The following is a 22060-nucleotide window of genomic DNA, read 5'->3' as shown; positions in this document are numbered from 1 at the left end:
TTTTATAAACTTTATAATAATGAACTTAACAATTTAGATGAAATGAACAATTTTTTGAAAAATAGACCTTAGCAAAACTGACATAAGAAATGAAAAATGCGATCTACTTTTTAAATTTAATTTGTAATCGAATCCTTTCCATAAAGAAAAAAAACTAAGCCCAGATGTTTTCACAGGTGAATTCTTCCCAAAATTTAAATTAAAAAATAGCAGATTTTCACTAATTTTAAAATATAGTGGACAGATCATATTCTATGCCTTTTTTGAGCTAATCCTAATTCTGATACCAAAAACTAAAAAATAAATTATCACAAAAGCAATTATAGGTTGACCTTACTTTTGAAAATAGATGTAAAAATTATAAAATTATCAAAAAGTCATATAAAGTAATATACAAATGAGATCTAGTACTATATGAAATGAAGTTTATTCCAAGTATGTACAGCTGGAGTAATATTCAAAAATCATTTTTTTCATTCTTAACAGAATAAAGAAGAAAAACATGATCATTGGAATAGATGTCTACAGCTAACATTCTGTTTCATGGTGAGAATCTGAATGCTTCCCCCTAAAATCAGAACAAGTCAGGAATTTTGCTCTTGCCACTTCTAATCAACATTATACTGGATGTCCTAACTAGGTAAATAAAGCAAGATAAAGAAATAAAAGATAAGCAAATTTGAAAGAAAGAATTAAAATAGTCTCTATTCACAAATAACATGATCATCTACATGGAACATCCTAAGGGGTCTATAGAACAAATACCGAGACTAGTAAGTTTAGCAAGGGTGCAGTATCCTAAGTCTTTATTTTTTCAAATACACTTTTACATATTATCAGCAAACAATTAGATAATAAAATTTTAAATAGTATTACTAATATTGGTAAAAAAATTTGAACCACTTAGAGATAATGGCATTTTTATCTAAAAACTGCAAAACTAGGGACACCTGAGTGGCTCAGTCGGTTAAGTGCCAAACTTTTGATTTCAGCTCAGGTCATGAGCTCAACATTATTAAATTGAACCCTTTGTTGGGCTCTATGCTCAGGACAGAGTCTGCTTGGAATTCACTCTCCCTTTCCTTCAACCCCACACCCACCTTGACACTCTTTTTAAAAAAATAAAATATTTAAGAACTATGACATAACTAAATAAACAAATGGAGAGACTTGTCCTGTTCATTGATTAGAAGACTCAAGATTATTAAAATATCTCTTCTCCCAAAATTGATTTAAATATTCGATGCATTCCAAATCACACTTACAAAACATATTTTATAGAAATAGATCAACAGATCCTATGAATTAACATGGAAACACAGACACTAAAACAACCAATATACGTGAAAGTGAACAAAGAGAACTCACATAATCATATTTCAAGACTCAATGTAAAACAACATTCATCAAAATAATCTTGTACCAATTTAAAAATGGACAAAATGATCAGTGGAATGTAACAGAAAATCCAGATACACTCACATGCATATGGTGAAACAATTTTCTTCATTTCCAATGTAAGTCACTAAGAAAGAAATCTTAATTAAATGGTGCTGGAACACCAGAATATATAAATGGAAAGTAATCAATTCTGACTCCTACTGAACACCAAAACCAAAAATATATTTGGGATGAATCAGAAAACTAAACATAAAGCTAATCTAGAAGAAAACATAAGAGTATCTTGATAAGCGTTAAGTGGGCAAATATCTCTTAAACAGGTGACAAAATGTATCCAAAATTGGTGGACTGGGTTCCATCAATATCAGAAACTGTTATTAAAAAAATATGAGCATTTGGAAAATAGAAAAGTGGTATTTATGGAGAAAATATTAACAGTATGAACATTTGACAAGGGTTTTTATCCAAATTATATAAAAGAAATCTTATAGCTTAATAATAAAGGAGAAATAATTCCATAAGAAAACAGATTAACCCAAAGAAAAGAAGTAAACTGTTAATTTGTAAAAATGGTTTACAGAAAAAGATATATACAACAGGCCAGTGGGGACAAGAAGAAGTATTTGGCATCATTGGTTGCAGGGAAATGTAAGCAAAACCACAGTGAGATACAACTTTACACTAAAATAGCCAAGATTCAAGACTGTCAATACCAATACTAGAATTGTTAAGGATTTAGAGCAAATAGCACATATCTCTCATGGGACATCAAATTATACAAAAAATTTTGGAAAAGAGTTGTAGCTGTTGTCACGTATCTATCCCATGATCCAGTAATTCACTTTCTTCAACAGTTATCCAAGGAAATAAAAACATGTGTCTACAAAAATATATATCCAAAAATTTCATATTAGCTTCATTTATAATCATGACAAACTGATGCCATTCAAATGTCCACCCACAGAATGGGTACTCAGCATGTGGCATAGTCACACAATTAAATATTACTCCAACCAAACCAAAAAAACAAAACTGACACATGCAACATGTATGAATTGAAAACTTTGTGTTCAGCAAAAAAAATCAGATGCAAAAGAGCAAACAAACTGTGATTGTCTTTAAAGTTCAGTAAGAGCAAAAACTAACCTGTGGTGATGGAAATCAAATCACTGGCTTCTTCCGTTGGAGAGTGGGGTACTGAATGCAAAAGGCACAAAGGAACTTTCTAAAGAAATGCAAATGTTCCATATCTCTGTCAAAGGAGAGTAGACACTTCGATGTACACTTGATACACTTGTAGCTATGCATACTTAAAAATTATATAGTTAAGGGCACCTGGGTGGCTCAGTGGATTAAAGCCTCTGTCTTCAGCTCAGGTCATGATCTCAGGGACCTGGGATCAAGCCCTGCATTGGGTTCTGCTCAGCAGGGAGCCTGCTTCCTCCTCTCTCTTTGCCTGCCTCTCTGCCTACTTTTGATCTCTGTCAAATTAATAAATAAAATCTTTAAAATAAATTATAAAGTTAAGATATGAACTTTTTCCTACTCCATGTTCAGTAAGTTCATTTTGGTAGCTTGAAATTGGCTATAATGAAGTATTTACACGTGGAAATCTAGAAATACAAAACCAAGTTTTCTTTTCATGAAACTACCACCACCATCTATCTGTCTCTAGGTGATTGATATCATAATAAATAAAAACCTGAGACTATTGACATCCAGCTATCATAGGAATTGAGCAAAAGAAAAATCCTGTCTGCAGCAAGTTAGAGAAATGAAAGAGATATTCAAAGAGAACGAAAGAGACAAGACTGAACAAGATATCCAGCATTCCTGGGAAATGGATAGCACCACCTAAAAAGAAAAAGGAACAGGGGATTCCAGTGTGAGGACTGGCCAGCTGCTGTCTTTAACTCACTAAAATACCTCTGAAGACTTAGTAGAAGATGAATTTCAGAAGACCGAAAACAATCCTGGCAGAACGAAGTTATCAAATACCATTAACTGTAAGACCAAAGAAGCTAATTTTATTTTAGTCATTTTCTTCATAGCATTCATTTATCATTATCTGGTATAATACCATGTATTTTTTATTTTATAGCTGTCACCCCAGCAACAGAATTAGAATGAGGGCAATATCTTTGTCAGACTTTTGACTAAACAATGCCAGAACCTAGACAATGTTTAAGACATTACCGGTGGACAATAAATATTAGTGGAATAAACCAATAAATGAGGAAGAGAAACAGTATTCTTACATGGAAGATGAGGTTTTAAAAGTTCTGTATCAGGTGACTTACAGAAGCAAATTTGGTCTTTGATAAGGCATTCCATTTCTTTTCTTTTGACTCTGAGCTATAGATAGGATAAACCTGGTGGAGACGCAGAGATAACAGTTGACTTAAGGTTAGACTTTTCAGGGATGGACACGTGTATCTCCAGTATAGGTGATAATTATTCTCTAATGGGGGCGTTAAGCCAACTTTTTTGGTGTTATTTTACTTGTTCTTTTATCCTTAAAAAAGAGAGCATTGGGAGACCCATATCCACCCAAGTCTAAGTTTTTTGTGTTGTTTAATTAAAAGAGAAAACATTTTGAGCACACAATGATGTGAGAAAATAGCTATCAAGTGATTCATGGAAGGAAATTTTTAACAACAAAGGAGCAAGCTTACAGCCTCATGGAATTACTCATTTTCAGTGAACTCTGGAGAACGCAGACTACAAGAGAATTGCTGGTGCTGCCAATTTGACCTTATGCCAAAGTGGTGAGATCCTGCTTTAAATTTAAAGTAGCCTAGCATTTTCTTTAGCCTCAAGTGAAATTGTTAACACTCACTTCAGGCATAACTTCACTTCCTGATAAAGAGAGAATCAAAACATGAGAAAAAGTAGTTTCCAAATTTCCCAACAATGTGGAACAATCAATAGCTCAGTCTCTTTTTTCCCTCCCTTCCTATGTAACAACCTCCATCCAAACCACCCCCACAACACACACAAAACTAAACACACACAAAAAAAGGGAAGAAAACTTATTACTTTATTGACATCAAGCTTGTTTTTGCTGTTGAAATCCACTTGTTTTTAGTAAAGATAATAAAGATTTCTCCCTGAAGAAAAAAAGTCTCAAAAAAATCAGAAAAAAGGACTTAAGAATGAGATCTTTTCATCTCGAATAAATAATCTTAAATTGAAAATACTAGAACTTTTCTGGGGAATATGCAAGTTTTATTACTTAATGGTAGACATATTTTTCATATGAACTCAACAGAGAAGGGGGAAAAAGTAAGTCCAAGTTTTTTCCCGCCCCACCCTGCATTCAATGATGAAAAGAAGAAGGGAAGTCAGATCTCGTGTATACTTTCCCTTCATCCTACTCAGTGGGATAGGTCAGAATGAATGGACATGGCCAACCATATCTAAGCCAACTTCCTACCAAATTTCACATATGATAGCTCATTCAGTTCTCACAGTAATGATATGGGATAGTTGATCAGAGGTTATGCTAAAGTGGTGGTATCCACTGATACATTTGGTACAGAGGGAGACAGCAGAAACCCAGGAGCCCTGGAACAGTTTGGTCTATAAGCAGCTACCACCACTACTGCCACTGGGGAAACTTTCAAGAGAGTGAATAATACAAGAGTATGTTATTTTTAGCTGATCTTTGGCTCCACACTCCAGGATATTCCTTGGGGTGACCTGAACTAGCCTCATGTAGGAGGCATTTTTGCCTAGACTAGATGTAATGAATGAACAAGCCAGAAAGAAAGTTTCTCTGTAATGCTGGACCTTAACTGGCTTTATAATCTTCCAGCATTTTGGAATTGTATCAGGTCCCCTTACCTACATACTTAAAAGCACAAAAAAGTGCAGAGAGTTGAAGATGTCTGGGCTTCCATCCAGAAAGAACTGGGTACTTCTCTGGCTCACCTAACCACCCTCTCAGAATTGAAAAGAGCAACAGAGAGGACAATGTGCCATTTCTAAGAGACTTTTTACTTCCCACTTCATAAAAAAAGAGGATTAGAAAAGTCACAATCCCATGTGAGCTCAACTTTAACTCTTTCCATTAACACAATAATGAGTAAAATAATTTCAAACTCATTTTAACTAAATATCTCAGATTATTTTTACTACAAGGGACATAATTGCTAGAATGCTGAAATTAAGAGAATATTTATGAATTCACTGGGAGGGCATCCCAATGTCACACAAACACATAGCCAAGACCCATGAAAAGATGAAACTTGGTGGATTTCTAGGACCCCAATACCACACAAGGCCTTTCATGGTAGGACTTTACCACATTCACACTTTAACAATTTTTCCCCCCAAATACATAGAATTTTATGTACCACTCTACCAAATGTTCACTATGTACTTCCAGACATTGCTCTAACACTTTTCCTTTCCTTCTCTACATATTTTGTCTTTCCTGATCCCTATTCATCTTTCAAGCATCAAGACTCAGATCTTGTCACTTATTCAGAAAGTCCTCTGTGACACTCCTCCTCCAATGTCCTTTTTCTTGTTCAAGTATCACCATGTGTATGTATCTATTATATAATAATAAAAAACAATATGAACAATAATGCTGGCTAACCTATTATATGCCAGACACTCTAATAGTTTACTGAATCATTTTTTCTATATAACATCTTTATGTATCAGTTACTAATGGCATACTACAGATGCTGAATGACCATCCAAGGCTAGATAGCCCTAAGTGATATAATTTACACTCAATCCAGCTGTATAACCAGATTCCTGGGCTGAGACTGCTAACTACTAAGCTATATTCCCATTTATCATTATTTATTATCTTTAATTTTCTCTCTCCACTAAATTTTAATCAACTTAAATGCACTAACTTTATCTTTGATATTTGGATTCTCCACAGATTTTATACTTACCTTGAACAATAGGTGGTCATTAAAATGTGAAATAAAGAAGCATATAAATAAGTAATGTTCTATTTCTTGAGATACCTAGTGTTTCAACTATTCTATTACTGAATGCTGGAGGGAAATGTTGATAACAAAAGTGAAATAACTCAGGCAATGGCAGAAAAATCCAGTTTCAAGACTCATATGTAGAAGAGCAGCTTTAAAGAACTTCCTTTGTGCTCATCACTCTATATGTTGACACCACAGGACACTCAAGCAGCCCAAACACTGGACCTGGGCTCATACAGACCTTACCCCTGATTCCTTCCTATCCTCCATTCACAGCTGTTAAAGAGAATGGTTGTTAAAGAAATAAAAATATATTATCATACTTAGTGAGATTCTACCATACTGGCTTCAAGCTGCTGCATGACATAAAACAGTAGCTTAACCACAATTGTCTCTGGAGTAGCAAGAGAAAAATCTCTCTAGTGAAAGATCATTTCTGAAAATTTATCACTACTTCGTGACCATCTTAAAGGTGATTAACCCAAAACTAGTAGGAATTCAGACTGAGTGGCCTCTGAGTTACAAAGACCCGGAAATAGAGCAAGTAATGCAAAGCAACCTTAAGTATATTCCAACAACCACGCAAGATGTTTCAACTGCACCACAAAAATTATACCAGAATCACTCAAATGTTAAAATTTGATGACTTTCTATGTAATTTTTCTGTGTAATTCTTAGACTGTCACATAGTGTAGGCAGAATTGTTCTTGGGCAGATTTGGGGAAATTCTCCTCAAGTTTCTAAATAAAATTCAGTAGAATCATTGACAAGAGTGTACATTTCTCACCTACTATGTAATCCTGGATAAGCAATTTCATTCATCTATGCACACAGATATGTATGCATGTATTATGTTTCTCACTAGAAAATAAGCTTCTTGAGAGCTTAGATTTGGGGGGGGGGGTTGTTCACAGCTGTAACCTAGTTTTTAGAACAATAGTTACAACCCTAGTAGGTACTCTAAATATTTAACAAAAGACAGCTCAACTATTGAGTAAAGTGAAGGTATGAAATAAATAACCAGCTAATGGATAGGAACTACTAAGGGTCAAAAGAAATGAAAGCCAGAGTCAGTGTTAAGATTGGGTCCAAAACTGGGACCTATTAACAGAGAAACTCAAAATTTGGAGCTTGAGAATAAGTCAAGAAATCAAAGCAGTCATGTATTCCTATGTAGGGAATTAGGGCACTCTAATCTATTTCTGGTGAACAGCATCTTGACATAAGCAGATGTTCAAATGTGGCAGATGTGTTTGCCTGGTCCCACTGTAGGCTATCTGAAGTGATCAGCATCTGACCAAGTCGATAATATAAGACCAATATTTGAGTCATGTCTTGTCAGTATGGACACTCAAAACTTTACTTTTTTGTAATTGTCAATTCCTAACTGAAATTACAGTATGTGGCCCATTTCCTAATAGAATCAGTAAGAGGTTTTTTACATTATGTTGAAAAATCTTCAGGTTTCTTCATTCCACATCCCTACAAATAACAATCCTATTTTCTCCTATCCTTCCAATTAAACTTTTGGGTTATCTCTTCTGTTTATTTTTCATCTCAATTCACTACACTCTGACATATGACCTTATAATTCCACAGAAACAACCCTTGTTAAGGTCATGCTTAACCTTGTACCAGGATCTCCCAAGTAATTGAATTCAAGAGGCCACGTTCAATTTTTGTCTCATATGACTTTATCGGAGAAGTTTAACAATTCTCTTCTTTTTCACAGGTACTTTTTTCTTGATACACATAATAAGAGATTTTTTTGATTTTCTTCATTAGCCATCTGGTTAATTTTCTTCTATCTTTTCAGAGGCCCATCTTCTACCTAGCCATTAAAAGATAGTATTCCTCCAAGCCAAGTCTTACTTCCTTTTTCTGTACTGCTCTATATTTTCTCAGGGGGCATTTTCAGCCACTCCTAAGATTTCAATTACCAACTAACCAGTAGTGATTCCTGAGTTTATTTGAAGTCAAACCCTTCCTCTGACTCTGGACCCATATTTCTAAAAACTTACTTAACATCTCTATTTGGATGTTTAAAAGGACCTAAAATTCAAGATATCCAAAATGACTCATAATAGTAACAATAACTTAACTAAGCTCTTGCTCTGTGCCACAAAGTGCACTAAGTTAGTTACTATCATAATCCTCATTTCATAGATGAGGAAAATGAGGCAAAAAGAATCCAAACAAATTGTCTAAGTCCCAGATCCTAACCAGTCCCAGATCCAAGACGTAAGTCCAGGCTTTCTGGATGCAGAGATCTATTTCTTAAGCATTATACTGTAACGCTTCCAAATTCCTGTCTAAACCTGGTCTTTCAGTATTATCCAAATTGTCCTTTATTGGTAACTTATCATAGGGTACAAGAGAAAGAACTTCATCATTCCTCCACCTCATCTGACTGCCAGGTCAACTATGCTCTACAGAGACAGTTTTCCCCTTGTTTCTTTGGAAAAATCTTCAGTGTACTCGGTATCTTATTTGCTCAGTCCAGATACACTAAGAATATCTAATTTTACTAGTTACCAAGGTCCATCTAACAGGTACAAAATCCAAAATATATGTCATCTGTGTATATGGCTTCCACTTCTACACCTCTGGCCCAATCTAAACATTTTCTCTCATCTTGACTATTGTTCAATAGCTTATTGCTTTCCCACCATATACCCTGGTACTTTGGGAGGTTTTCTAAACTCATGCTTGAGTGATCTTTCCAAACATAAATTTGATCAGATTAGCTGCTGCTTAAACTTCTTGAATGGATACTCCCTTCTGTGAAGGCAGAACAAAAACCTTTAACCTGCCCTGTGGGCCTCTGTGTAGTCTGGCCACTCTCTCTCTCTGCATACTCATCACATTACTTTCTGCCTTGATTCAGTCAGACTTTTTCCAGTTCCTTGAATTAATTATATTCTTCTTGCTTCTGGGCCTTTGCACATACTCCCTTCTCTATTTGGAACATTCTCTGAAAATTCTTTACCTTAGTTAATTCCCATTCATCTTTCAGATCTCAGCTTAAATTTATTTCTATCATGAGAAAAACTCCCTTAAGCAGCCATTATAAGTCAAGTTCCCTTGCTCTCTTAAAATCAGGTTTTTGTCCATAAGGGCCTTTACATATGTTTTAATCATTCATTTCCTTGTGTAATTAGACTGTGGCAGGGATTTTGCCTATTTCACTCCCTGATATATCCCTAGCAACAAGCTCAATACCTGCTTACTTTATAGAAAAATAAATGAATATTAGGCCATTGAGCAAGATAACTATGATAATATGCTTTAAAAGCTAAAGTCTATTAGTATAATATCCAATTTATTAAAAAATTCTGCCCTTCAAATAATACAAGTATTCAGTATCTCAGCATTGTATTAATTAGAAAGATCAAAAATCATTACATCGGTCCATAAATATATTTAAGAAAAATATGAGGATATAAGTTATATTGCTGCATACATATAAACTTTGTTAAGAATGGACGGATTCTTTTAGGTCATAAAATCTTAATAATCCCCATATGGATCAGTCAGTATCATTCTTCCATGACCTCATATCATACCGTCTGTCCCACAAACACATGGCCTGGACCACAGGGAAAACAGGGTGATTCACTTTATTTATTTATTTTTTTAAAGATTTTATTTTATTTATTTTTTTTTTTTTTAAGATTTTATTTATTTATTTGACAGAGAGAAATCACAAGTAGATGGAGAGGCAGGCAGAGAGAGAGAGAGGGAAGCAGGCTCCCTGCTGAGCAGAGAGCCGGATGCGGGACTCGATCCCAGGACCCTGAGATCATGACCTGTGCCGAAGGCAGTGGCTTAACCCACTGAGCCACCCAGGCGCCCCTAAAGATTTTATTTATTTATCACAAGTAGGCAGAAAGGCAGGCAGAGAGAGAGAGAGAAGCAGCAAGCTCCCTGCTAAGCAGAGAGCCCGATGTGGGGCTTGATCCCAGAACCCTGGGATCATGACCTGAGCCGAAGGCAGAGGCTTTAACCCATTGAGCCACCCAGGTGCCCCAGGGTGATTCACTTTAAATGGATTAGGACAAAATTAATTCCCTTACTTGAAAAATCACTGGTTAGATATAATTATCACATCACATTATCTACAATATAATAATGTTGCTTTATTCTGCAAAGGGGTAATGGAATGACAGTATAGGACAGTGAAAATAGCCTGAGGCCATGGATCACACCTATCTGGATTGAAATCTTGCTTCTGCCAAGGACCAACTACACAGCCATGCGAAAGCACCTTAACATTCATAAACCTAGCATTCTATCTACAAAAATGGAAATTATAGGTAACCTCTTCATAGAATTATAAAGAAGATTATATAGGATATAAGATCTGAGTTACAGCTGAGTTTTCAGCAACCAAAAAATTGCCCATAGATTTGTTAACCCAAAATTAACTGATGTTTAGATTGAGATTACTTTTATCTCAACACTTCAGTTTTCCCATGTTGATAATCTTCCAGTTACAACTCCAACAATAAACATTTTCTATCTAAGAATTCCAAAGAGCTTTTGGTCATAATTTGGCAATCATTTCTTCTCTTTAAATGACCTGATAGTTCTCCCTTTGCAATATACCGCCAACTGCTAACACAAATTACAAATAGTTTATATTTATATTCTAACAGAGTATAGGAATAGAGTATGTCTGGATTTGGTCATGCAATGGTGGAGATCCTCACTCACTGAATATCAAAATTCAGATAAAAGAGTTGGCTTCTGGGGAGCAATTTTGTTGTCCTTTCCGTCTGAGGAGTTTTGCACCCTGAAATTAAGGAACTATTTGAAATGCTTTAAAACTATTTCAGGGCTTCAAATACATAAGGTAAAATACATACCTTTTATATTAAACAAATCAGTCCTATGTCAACTTATGTATTTCTTATTATGACCTTACATAAAATAAAAAATCAGCAGTTTCCAGTTGTAAGTAATTACCTCCCAGATAAGAGTTATCCTCCAATTTAGAAGGAAACCACTTTTTCAACTTTCACTGAAAGTTACCTTATTTTCTTCTTTCAGACTGACTTCAAGTCAGAAGATTATTTGTCCAATTGAATATTTACAAAGGGACTTTTATTTTCAGTGTAACTCACATTTATGATAAACCAAAAGCTAAAGTTAGTGCAAGAAGTAAGGATAGGACTTAAAATACGTGAACAACTTGAAGCAAAAAATAATCTTCTTCACACCCTATGATTACCTCTGTTCCTTCGGAAAACTTAGTATTCTACACAGAATACGAAATAAATATTTCAGGAAGAAAGTAGATGAGGAAGAGGAGGATGCTATAAATTCAACATCAGAATGAGCCTTGCCATAAGTGAATTAGGCTGGATTTGCATAGTTTGTCCTCTGAGGTTACTTGTTTCTCCTATAAAAGCTATAGCCAAGAAGGGTGATAAATCTCTCATTCTAAATGGTGTCTGATACTATAGCTCAGTTACTCCTATATCAATATCTAGTGGAAAATGAAGTTGAGTATAGCTTTATAAAGTTTATTCCCTATATTTTGACAATCAGTAACCATGAAGTCTTCAAGCCCCATTTGGGAAATTTCATTTTAAGAGGGGAGATTCATGTATAGGACCAGGTTATAGATAGGGATTTCAGCTGTCCAAGTCACAGGGCTAGTAGAGATGAAGCAGAGTTAGCAGGAGGTTGAGGATAGCCCTGGGGAATGCTTATGATTAAGGGGTCAGGAAATAAACTGCATTCTGCAAGGAAAATAAAAAGAGCTAGGTAGACAGGAAAGGAGGTAAATAAAATTGAGAATTATAAATTATGCTGTTTAAGCAAAAGGTAGTGACCTTCTCTGCTCAGTACTACAGAGGCCAAAAAGATGTGGACTGAGAAGCATCATAGGACTTTATACTAAGGACATCATAAAGGCATTACTCCTCAATTTACATTCTATCAAGTACTTTTACATGCATTGTTTAGTTTAATTCTCAAACAGAACAGGCAAGATTAGCAGGGTAGTATATTAGAACGTCTACAAATAAAAACAAAACTTAGACCCAATTATTAGTGCAAGATCTTACAGCTACTAAATGAGAAAGCCAGGAAAAACACAGTTTTATTTGTAATCACAGTAACATTAACATTAGACATGCACATTTAGTAAGCATGAAATACTGCTAATTAACATCTCATTTAATCTTTTCAATGACCTTATGAGATATGTTTTGTTATTCCCATGTCATGGAACATTTGGCTATTAAAGGTTAAATAAATGCGGTGCCCAAGGTCACAGGAATAGTACTTTGAAGGATAGTTTTGATGGGACAATTCTGCTTTTCCAGCTTCTTGTCTTTCTCAGTCATTTGTCTGATGCTGAGATATAAGTAGTTGATTATTTTATCCTAATTTAAAAATTCCCTATTTATCTTATTCCACACATTAAAGATCATGTGTCTGATCACGTTTGGACTTCTCTTCTACACTACCAATATTTTCTAAGTAGAAATTCAGGTCAGAGGATAAGCCTTCAGGTTCATATTAAGCACTGTTATCAAACTTTTTTTTATTTAACTCAAATTGGACACATGTGACAATCAATGGCTTGCCCTCTGTTTCATATCCTCCAACACAAACAAAATACCCCTAAGTTTTCATCTCTAAATCTATTTATACTTTTGATGGCATTAGGATTAAATATAATCAAGATATTTAGTTGATGTGATTTAATTCAACTAAGTCTGAACATTGGAGTTGGACCCAACTTTGCCCCTCACAGGACACATAAGTTTTGACAAGTGATTTTTCCTTTTGGAGATCAGTTTCTTCACTTAACAAATTGAGAATACCAAACCTTTGTCCACGGGGCTGCCAAGAAAATCGAATGGCATAGTACTTCTAAAAGTGTCTGACATATATCAGGACTTCATTAAATATTCAAGATCTACTCCCTTGCTAATACTGTCCATAAATTCACAAGAAAAAATATTGTACAAAAATTAGCTTTAAAAAACATAGCAATGTTTCTCTATTAGTAATGTGTTATATCATAGTTTATTTTTTTCTTTGAGTATATTACTAAAAATAGGATTGAAATTATTTGTTCATGGTTAAGAATCACTAAAAATTCTATTTTAGCCTCAGTACAATAAAGAGACTCTACTGTTTCTGTATCGTATTAAAAGAGAGGTTTTAATTTGATCAGTTATTTTGGATTTTTCCACTTAAAAGTCACTGCCTCAATGGCGAGTAACTGGTATAGAAACAGAAATGTGGCTCTTCAGATTTTACAGATGCAATACTTAGCTAGTATGTGTTGCAAATTTTGCTGGAGTAGATCTGATCATTGGAATCAGTGCTTAAGTCAATACCACCTTTTGTTTAATTACTTAACCTTTACCTCTGCAGACAACACATGTCTTCAACAATTAAACTGTCTTTTCCAGATTATCAACCTCCTGAGCTCCTGCCCACCAGATGTACCTTGAAAAGCAGAGTTATATATTCAAATTTGTCAATTCCTCCCTTAAGAGTCGCAGTACGCACACTCCCTTTTTCAGAAACTTCAATTAGCATCTAAGAGAATGCTTTAAGTAATGCTAATTTAAAATGTTCTACCTTCAAAAAATGATATTAACCTTGAAACCTTTGTTATTTCATGGGGATTTTATATACACACATAACTGAAAACTCCAGAGGAGGAGGGCATGTTCCTTGAATAGCTTGATCTTAAGAGTTACCAAGACCCAGTTTCTCAAGGTTCTCTGCTGGCCTCATGCTGTCTCTACACTATGAACTCTCTGCAGTTACTCAAACAAACAATGGTGGGGATGTTGCAGGGGGCTGAAAAAGGGACAAAGGGGCCAACACCTTCACTTAAAGCATTTGTGGTTTCTATGATGTAAATACTCCCAACATGGCCACTTCAAGCTACCAGTATGATGTCACCAAAGACAGAGTGGATTATAGGATCAGCTATCATGAGCTGTTAAGGGTCAGCTGACCTCTGGCAGTTGCAGTTCCAGTGTTCAGATTTTTTACCTCACCAAGTCCTGAAGGACAGCTCAAGTTTCTTCTTAGTAGCTCCTGAGCAAAAAGGAGGAACTGTGTTTTCCCCCTGAAACCATCCACTAGTTTTTGCCAGTATCTCATTTGTTTCCATACCCATAACGATGCAGTTTCTAGGGAATTAAAAGTACTAATTAAAAATACTAATTGGCTTAAGCTATTTCTGGGTTCACTCTGATCTGTGGACAATACTACCCAAATGTTCATCTGCATAGAACTGAGTGAAAATCCCATTCAGAAACAAGAGGACTGCTAGTTTAAAAAAAAAAAAAAATCATATAAAAGAAAACCAGTTTAGATTCCATGATCAGCTCTATACTACTTGATTCTCAAACTCTGTGAAAGTAGAGGCCTTTCTATACTCATCTTCCTTTTTACCGATCGTCCTGGTAAATGTTCAGTACTTGTGGAATGAAAGTAGTTGGTGCTCAGTATTTTTGACTGGATAAATTTTAAAAGTTACAATTTTTAAATAACCTAATGACTAGCTTCTCATTAAAGTTTTCCTTGGACTTTGACAGATGGGCTGGTATCAGTAACAATAGTTCTGTAGACAGTCATGTTAGAGTGATTTATACCCTCTCAAATGATCCACAGTCGTTATATTAAATTCTAGGCTATGCCAGGCTATGCTGATGGACTAGTATATCCTTCCAGTTTGCACTGAGAATTGACCCATTTCCCTGCACCAAACAATGCTGTTACCAGAAAAGAACCCGCTTTAAGCTGTTAATAGGCATCTCACTTATTACCCCATCCACCTAATGGAGCACGTAGCAGAATGTACAGTGGTCGGTGATACATGTTGTTAGGGAAAACAAAGATCAACCAGATAAAGAGCCAACTGTGTTCCTCCATAGGCACTGCTTCAATGTCAGCAGGTCATTATTGATGAATTTAAGGGCTGCTTCTATATTTGGGGATCACTGAAATAATTTAGAAGTAGCAAACAGACAAGCATCTCTTTTATTTCCTCTGCATATCGCAGTTTTGCAAATGTTAAAATAGCTTCTCAATTGTTTTCTCCCTAGTGTCCTATGTATTCTGTGGACTATGTGGAGATTAATAGCAGCCTGCAATAATCTGTTGTCCTTTGTGGAAAAAACTATGCTGCTGTTTCTGGAAAGAAATAATTGGTACGTAGCTTATAGAGTCAACGTCTGAATTTAATGGAGCATAAAGGGGTGGTATTTCTCATGAAGGAGGCATATTATCCGTTTAAACAGCTTTCAGTCTTGCACATAAATTAGGCCTTCAACAAGCTTTGGAAAAAGAGAAACCACACAGTAATGAATTAACATGCTTGCATATTCCTAACAAAGAAACCATCTCTATTGAAAAGAAGAGAAAGCTCCAGTGTCTCTGCTACATTTGGAAATCTGAAATTAATTATTGACTTTTCCATATTGTTTGCAGCCACTTTGTTTGCCCATTTATTGTAAAATGTATATATGGTAATTGTTTTACACGAGCTCATAAAACTCAGACTGCAAATGAGATAATGTATGACCCATTTATTGCATATGCCCTTCAGACATAGAGCTACACCTGGCATAAATGAGAAGTGGGCAATGAACACTCTGTCAAGGTCTTTTCTTATAGCACCAGGGCAAGAAAATGAAACGGTGAAATTCTCAGATAGCGGCAACTGAAAAACAGTTAATATTTTTCTCTCGAGTTGTCCCCCTACCATTAAAAAAACTGGGGTGGTTTCTACAATCTATTTTGGTGACTATGTTTATGCTAGAAACAGCAATAATTTCTAGAGCACAGAACGTGATAAACTCTTTCCCCATCTAGTGTATGTTGTACCATAATTTCCATTCTTTGAAAAAGGAACTGACCATACATCGGTTATTAAACTTGCAATAAATTTAAGGAAAAATGATTATGAAATATACTTCAAGTTATATTCTCTGTGTAGCTGTGTTAGCTACACAGGAGAAATTTCTCCAATGGAGAAATTCCATTGGAGAAGCCCAAACTACTAGACTAGACTGCCCAGCACTGAGAGAGGTGACCAACAATCTTCTCCAGGAAAGGAGATTCCACACCTACTATCATAGCTTGTTCCAAGAGTTACCATCAATAACCCAATCCACTAAGATCTTCTTTCCTCCACTGAATTGAAACCATCGTGCCTCAGAGTTGATTCGGTTTTGTCTTGTGTCATTATGTGGTAAATAGGGAGACAGTACATATTGTTGAGACCCTTTTACAAAAGACCATGCAAGAAACAATAAAATCTGATCTAACTTAAAAAGAACTGATTAGTAACCTAATATAGCTATAGTGCTTAAAGGGGATTGTATTTAAGCAGAAATATTTACTTAGCATATTAGAGAAAACCAAGAAGAAACTCAGTCATCTCAAGACAACAGAGAGCTTCCCAAATAGGGAAAGCTCCAAATGTAAAATTTTATATTAATGGAAGGTAGTATAATGCAAAGGAATTATCAACAACAAGATCATTTATCAAAGGGTAGTGACCAGGAAGTTCAAGTTCAACTCAGAGTTTCTTCCTTGACTTGATACTTTGAAATCTGTTCATATAAGGACCAGAATTAGAATTGAATGTAGCACCGTGTACTACACCACAATGCCTCACCCACCAAATGCTGGTTTTGCAGCAATATGACAATTCATTATGCACATGAGCAGGACATTCACTTTAGGGGGTTTTGTGAGGTTTTTCTGTTTTTGGCCAATAAAAGACAAGAGACAGTTTAGCGGTTAAAAGAACATACATGGAGAATCAGTCAAAATGAGATTAAGAATTCAAGCTACACACCGGAGGGCTGTGTGATCTCCTGCAGCATCCTTAACTAGTCAGTCTCAGTGCTCTCATCTCTAAATGGCAATGACAGTGCCAGCCTCTTAGCATAAGGATTTTATAAGAACATGCACACAATGAATATAAAACACTATTTGATAACAGACTATGTGCTCTATGATACTACTTGTTGTTGTTGTTGTGTTCTTATTGTTGTTATGTTGTTGTTGTCTTTTAATCTGCTTTGAAAGGAGGAGAGCAATAATACTGTATTTGTCTGGTTCTTATTTAAGGTAAACTAGATTAACATCTGTGCCTTTTTATGCACGGTGTTAAAGAAAATTGAGTACTGCAGTTGACAGATGAACAAGCTACAGTAGAATATAAATAGTCTTTAAATCCTTTATTTGGGTAATTAGAGAGGAGGGGAAAAGCAAGAATCGGGTATGGAAGAAATATTCAAAGTTACTTAGGATTATAAACTCCACTTCTTTAAAAAATAAACTAATGCGAAATAAGAAACCATTTTTCCTTCCTTGCAAAAATAATTTCCTTTAGGAAATTCTTACTAATTTGAGGCAATGATGATTGTACCTGGGATTAACTCTACTCGAGAAACCTTTTGGTATTTTGGAAACAGAACTATGAAAGCAGACAAATCTGTGTTCCTGCAAATCTTTTACTTACTGGGTGTGTGAACTTGGGAGATTTCCCTTAGTGTGTCTGAAAACCAGGCTCATATTTTCCAAAGTGGAAATACTAATGCAAGCTTGTCTTGAGAATTAAATATTACAGTGTTTATGTTGCAAGGTCACACATTTATCTACACTTGGTCAGATATACAAAGGAGACATAGCTTCTTTGTGTTCTATAACTGGTCTGTGCTTTCTCTGAGCCACCTCACTTCTCACCTCACAAGAGAACAAAGAAAAAAGGCACTAACAGCAGAATATGAGAAATTCAATCCTACCCAATATTTAAATACTTTTTTTGGTAACTAAATACCTTTTGGAAAAATCATTCTTTTATATTTCCTTCCCATTCCCTGCTTCTTCCAAAACGGGATAAAGGGCCATTGTTAATGTTTTACTCCAACTGGCTCTAACCACCTAAAACTGATAAGGAACTATGAACATTGAGTAACTGTGGAATGTTAGACCTCTCTTGGGCCTGAGAAAACACTGTCCTAATCACTGAAACATCAGGCTTGTGTTAACTACCAATCCAACTATCAATTCCATCCATCTTACCAACCATACTCAAATCGTGGTAAGTACGATTACCATGAACTCGTCCCATTTAAAATCCCTGCCTTTTCCTCTTCAGTAAATTATCCAGCGGATGTCTTTACTAATAGGTGTTCCCTTCCTTGAATGACATATATTTAAATGTTGAGTACATTTGTTTTGTTCTTTCCTAACGTGTGGGTATCTTCTAAGGCAAGCTTGGTGCCACCCCATCTCTGAATCTTCTTGTATTTTCTGGGAAACTGCATGCAGAGCACTTGAGGCCTGTTCTCTATTTCCTCAGGATCTGGTGGTCTTTCCTGACCATTTGGCCCCATCAGGTTCTTAGGGATTGCTGCAGATCCCTTTTCTTTTCCTGATGCAGTAGTCTGCTATCCATCTTTCAGACAGGGTCCCATTACCTGAAGCCTTGATGATACACACTGGCAAGTTTCCCAGTCAGATCCCAAACACACTTGCACATCCTTGCCTAGCAGCCAGTGGAAGGACAGTGGCGCTTCCACAGTGCAAGGTACTATCACTGTCTCCGGAGTGCCTTCTATTAGCCAGTCCTGACATGATACTATTTTTTCCTCGGGTTCAGTTGTCACATGTGCATAACTGGTGTAGCCTTGGTAGTTCCTCAAGGATGCAGGACAGAAACTACACTTTCCTATAGTATTCCTTTTAACCTAACTAATATAATCTCCCCTTCTGCGACCCTAGTCTAGAGAGCAGAGGTTATGACATAAATCTTTTGCCATTGTCTCCCCTGTTTTCCTCATCCCTAACAGTATCAGCTTTTTTTGGTTTGCTTTCCTACCAGAGAACAATTCCTTCAAAGTCTTCTAAGCTCCAAACTTAGAACTTTTTCTTTTCTTATGATTTTATTTATTTGAGAGAGAGAGAGAGAGAGAACAAGCAGGGGAGGAGCAGGCAGAGGGAGAGGGAGAAGCAGGCTCCCCGTTGGGCACAAAGTCTGACACGGGGCTTGATCCCAGGACCCTGGGATCATGACCTGAACCAAAGGCAAATACTTAACTAAGCCAGCAAGGTGTCACCGTTATGACTTTTTCTAAAGAATGAGTGGAATATGGGGAGAGAAACTGACTTAATCGCAATTCAATATAAATGGGCAGGCATACAGAAAATATTGAAATCACTTTATTTGTGAAGGATCTGGACTATAGAAATATTTCAATATTTATAATTGTGATTATTATGCTGCCTAGATAGCTAGCTTCCAACATGGCCAGATACCAAGTATGAGTTTCCTAGTCCCAGATTATAGTCAGGAAATAATTTAATCTCACTTAACTACAAGAGGTCTCTGGATTATTTGCCAAATTTCTAGAGCATCTACTGAAGAGCTACAGGTGGAGAAAGAATGCAGCAGGGCTCGGCTGGGACAAGTAACCCACAAGAAAAGAGGCTACAAGAAGCTTGAGCCACAGAGATTCATTATTTTCATTTTTGTGTGTGGATGTGGGAATCATATTTGCTATGGATTGAGGGAAAATTATTGTTAAGAAGCTTCTTGCTTTTCTTAATGAGACTTGGTTTTTAGATTTTAAACCTCAGTGTATCATTTGATTTATAACAAGGGTCAAATGTGTACAAAACAACTGATTCTAACCCTTCAGAGGGACTAAATAATAGGACTAATTGTTTTGTAAAAAAAAGAACATATACAACACATATTCTATCTGTGAAAAACCTGGGATCTTATCTAAGAATTACAAATGAATAAATATATCTTTGGTAAAATATTATGCATGCATGTGCTACTATATATCCGTTACACTTTTTTAAGCAAATGAAGAGTTTGGTTAGCTATTCCACAGATTCACACTGACTATAACCCTATCCTCTCCATGCCAATCCAAACCAAATATTAGCATCATCAAGGAAGGATCTGGTATTAGCCTTTTGCCTCCTAGATACAAGTATCATTATTTTAATTAAGTAATATGATCATTATATTATCTATTTCCAGATTGCTCTTTTCCAAATTTCGAATAGTTGACATCTACTAAATTTAAAGAACAAGCCCAGGATAATGTAGTCATTTTCTTATACGTCATCCACAACGTCATCAGCACTTTCCAGATGCTTCTCTTAAAACATCTTGAATATTTCTGGGTTCCCACTTCCCATCATGTATTTGTTAACTCCTGTTTCTAGTGTCCTAGATCCAGCTTCTCTAGAAGAAATTCCTCCAGATTTAGTGCTGCGTGGTCTTCCTATAGAAAGTACAAACCGTGTATACCTCTGCCTGGATCATCAGCTCACACTATTATTATCCATTTACTGTTTCCTCCACGGGGGTGCTATTTCCTCCATTATTTTCTGTCTTATATGTCCCTTTCAATTACAACTTCTGTCTTTTTAGAAAGTGGCTTGCTATTTTCCGTCTTCCCAACACTGTCCGGAAGTCGAATCATTTTTTTTTTCTTGCATCCTACAAATCCTGGATTGCAAATTAAGCTGAAAGAATGAGGCAAGGATAAAAATAGTAGAGCATGTGGTCTGGTTCAAGATAATGTGCCACTGAGCAGAATGAGTCAGTAATATACCATCACTTCCTTTTCAAGTATCCAAGCTGAAAGTAAAAGTATGTACTGTTAACTAGAAAACATCACATCTATAATGTATATTTTCCCTTAAAGAACAGTTTTTCCTCATACCTGGCTACCTGCCTGCCAAGTTTTAGCCCCTTTTTGTATCCAACTTTGATTTCCAGAAGTAGTTTAACCCCACCACCTCAAATGCCTTCAGACTTCAGCATGTGCAAATTTTCCGGAGGGTCATCTAAAGATGAGATCATCTAGCCAAGGGAAATAAAATCAGACCAGAGGTGTGGATTTGGATCATCAGAGGATTTGAATTTCCTTTGCAGTCATCTGATTTATAATTCCAAGAAATCATTTTCTGCATTATCCCAGAAAATGTTGCCCAGACAGTGAATGAAGTGTAAAGAATTTAGAATCAGAGAGACCTGAGTTCAAATCCTAATTCCATGACTACTAAATTATTTTGTAGAAAGGATTGTTTAATATTTCTGAGTCCTATCTATAGGACTATCTATAGATATAGAGTCCTATCTATAAAACTGGAATAATTTCTCAAAGTATGCTGTGCCATCAGGACTCATAATGATCTATCAGAAATGTTTAGCACATGCCATATCTGGCTCATGGTAGGCATATAATTGTAACAGTTCTTTGGACTTCCCTCATAACTTTTCATTCCCTAACTCTCCCATACCTTAGCTCTCAATTCTACCCCCAAACTTTTAAGATTCCAGGCTCCCTGGTTTCTAGGAGGTCACAGACATACAAGCAATGTAAGAGAGAAGTTACTGGTACCCTGCAAAGTCTGTAAAGCAACGTTAACTTCTTTAAATGACAGAGAACATTCTTATTCAAAGAGCCCTAAACTGAACTGTTTATCTGGGCTCCTTCCACAGTGGCCTGAGATGGCAGCCCACAGTAACTGTGCTGGTTTTCTAACATGTCTCACATCTCATCCTTAGTACTTGTAAGATATACACTAACGAACCCTGAGTGTTACTGGAGTCTCACTTATCACCATATATTCCTCAATGGCTGTTTCTAGTCTCCTTGCTCCAGACTCTTTATAAA

Source organism: Mustela nivalis, assembly GCF_964662115.1.
Source record: "Mustela nivalis genome assembly, chromosome: 13".
Lineage (NCBI taxonomy): Eukaryota > Metazoa > Chordata > Mammalia > Carnivora > Mustelidae > Mustela > Mustela nivalis.
This window is presented reverse-complemented; position numbering follows the sequence as displayed.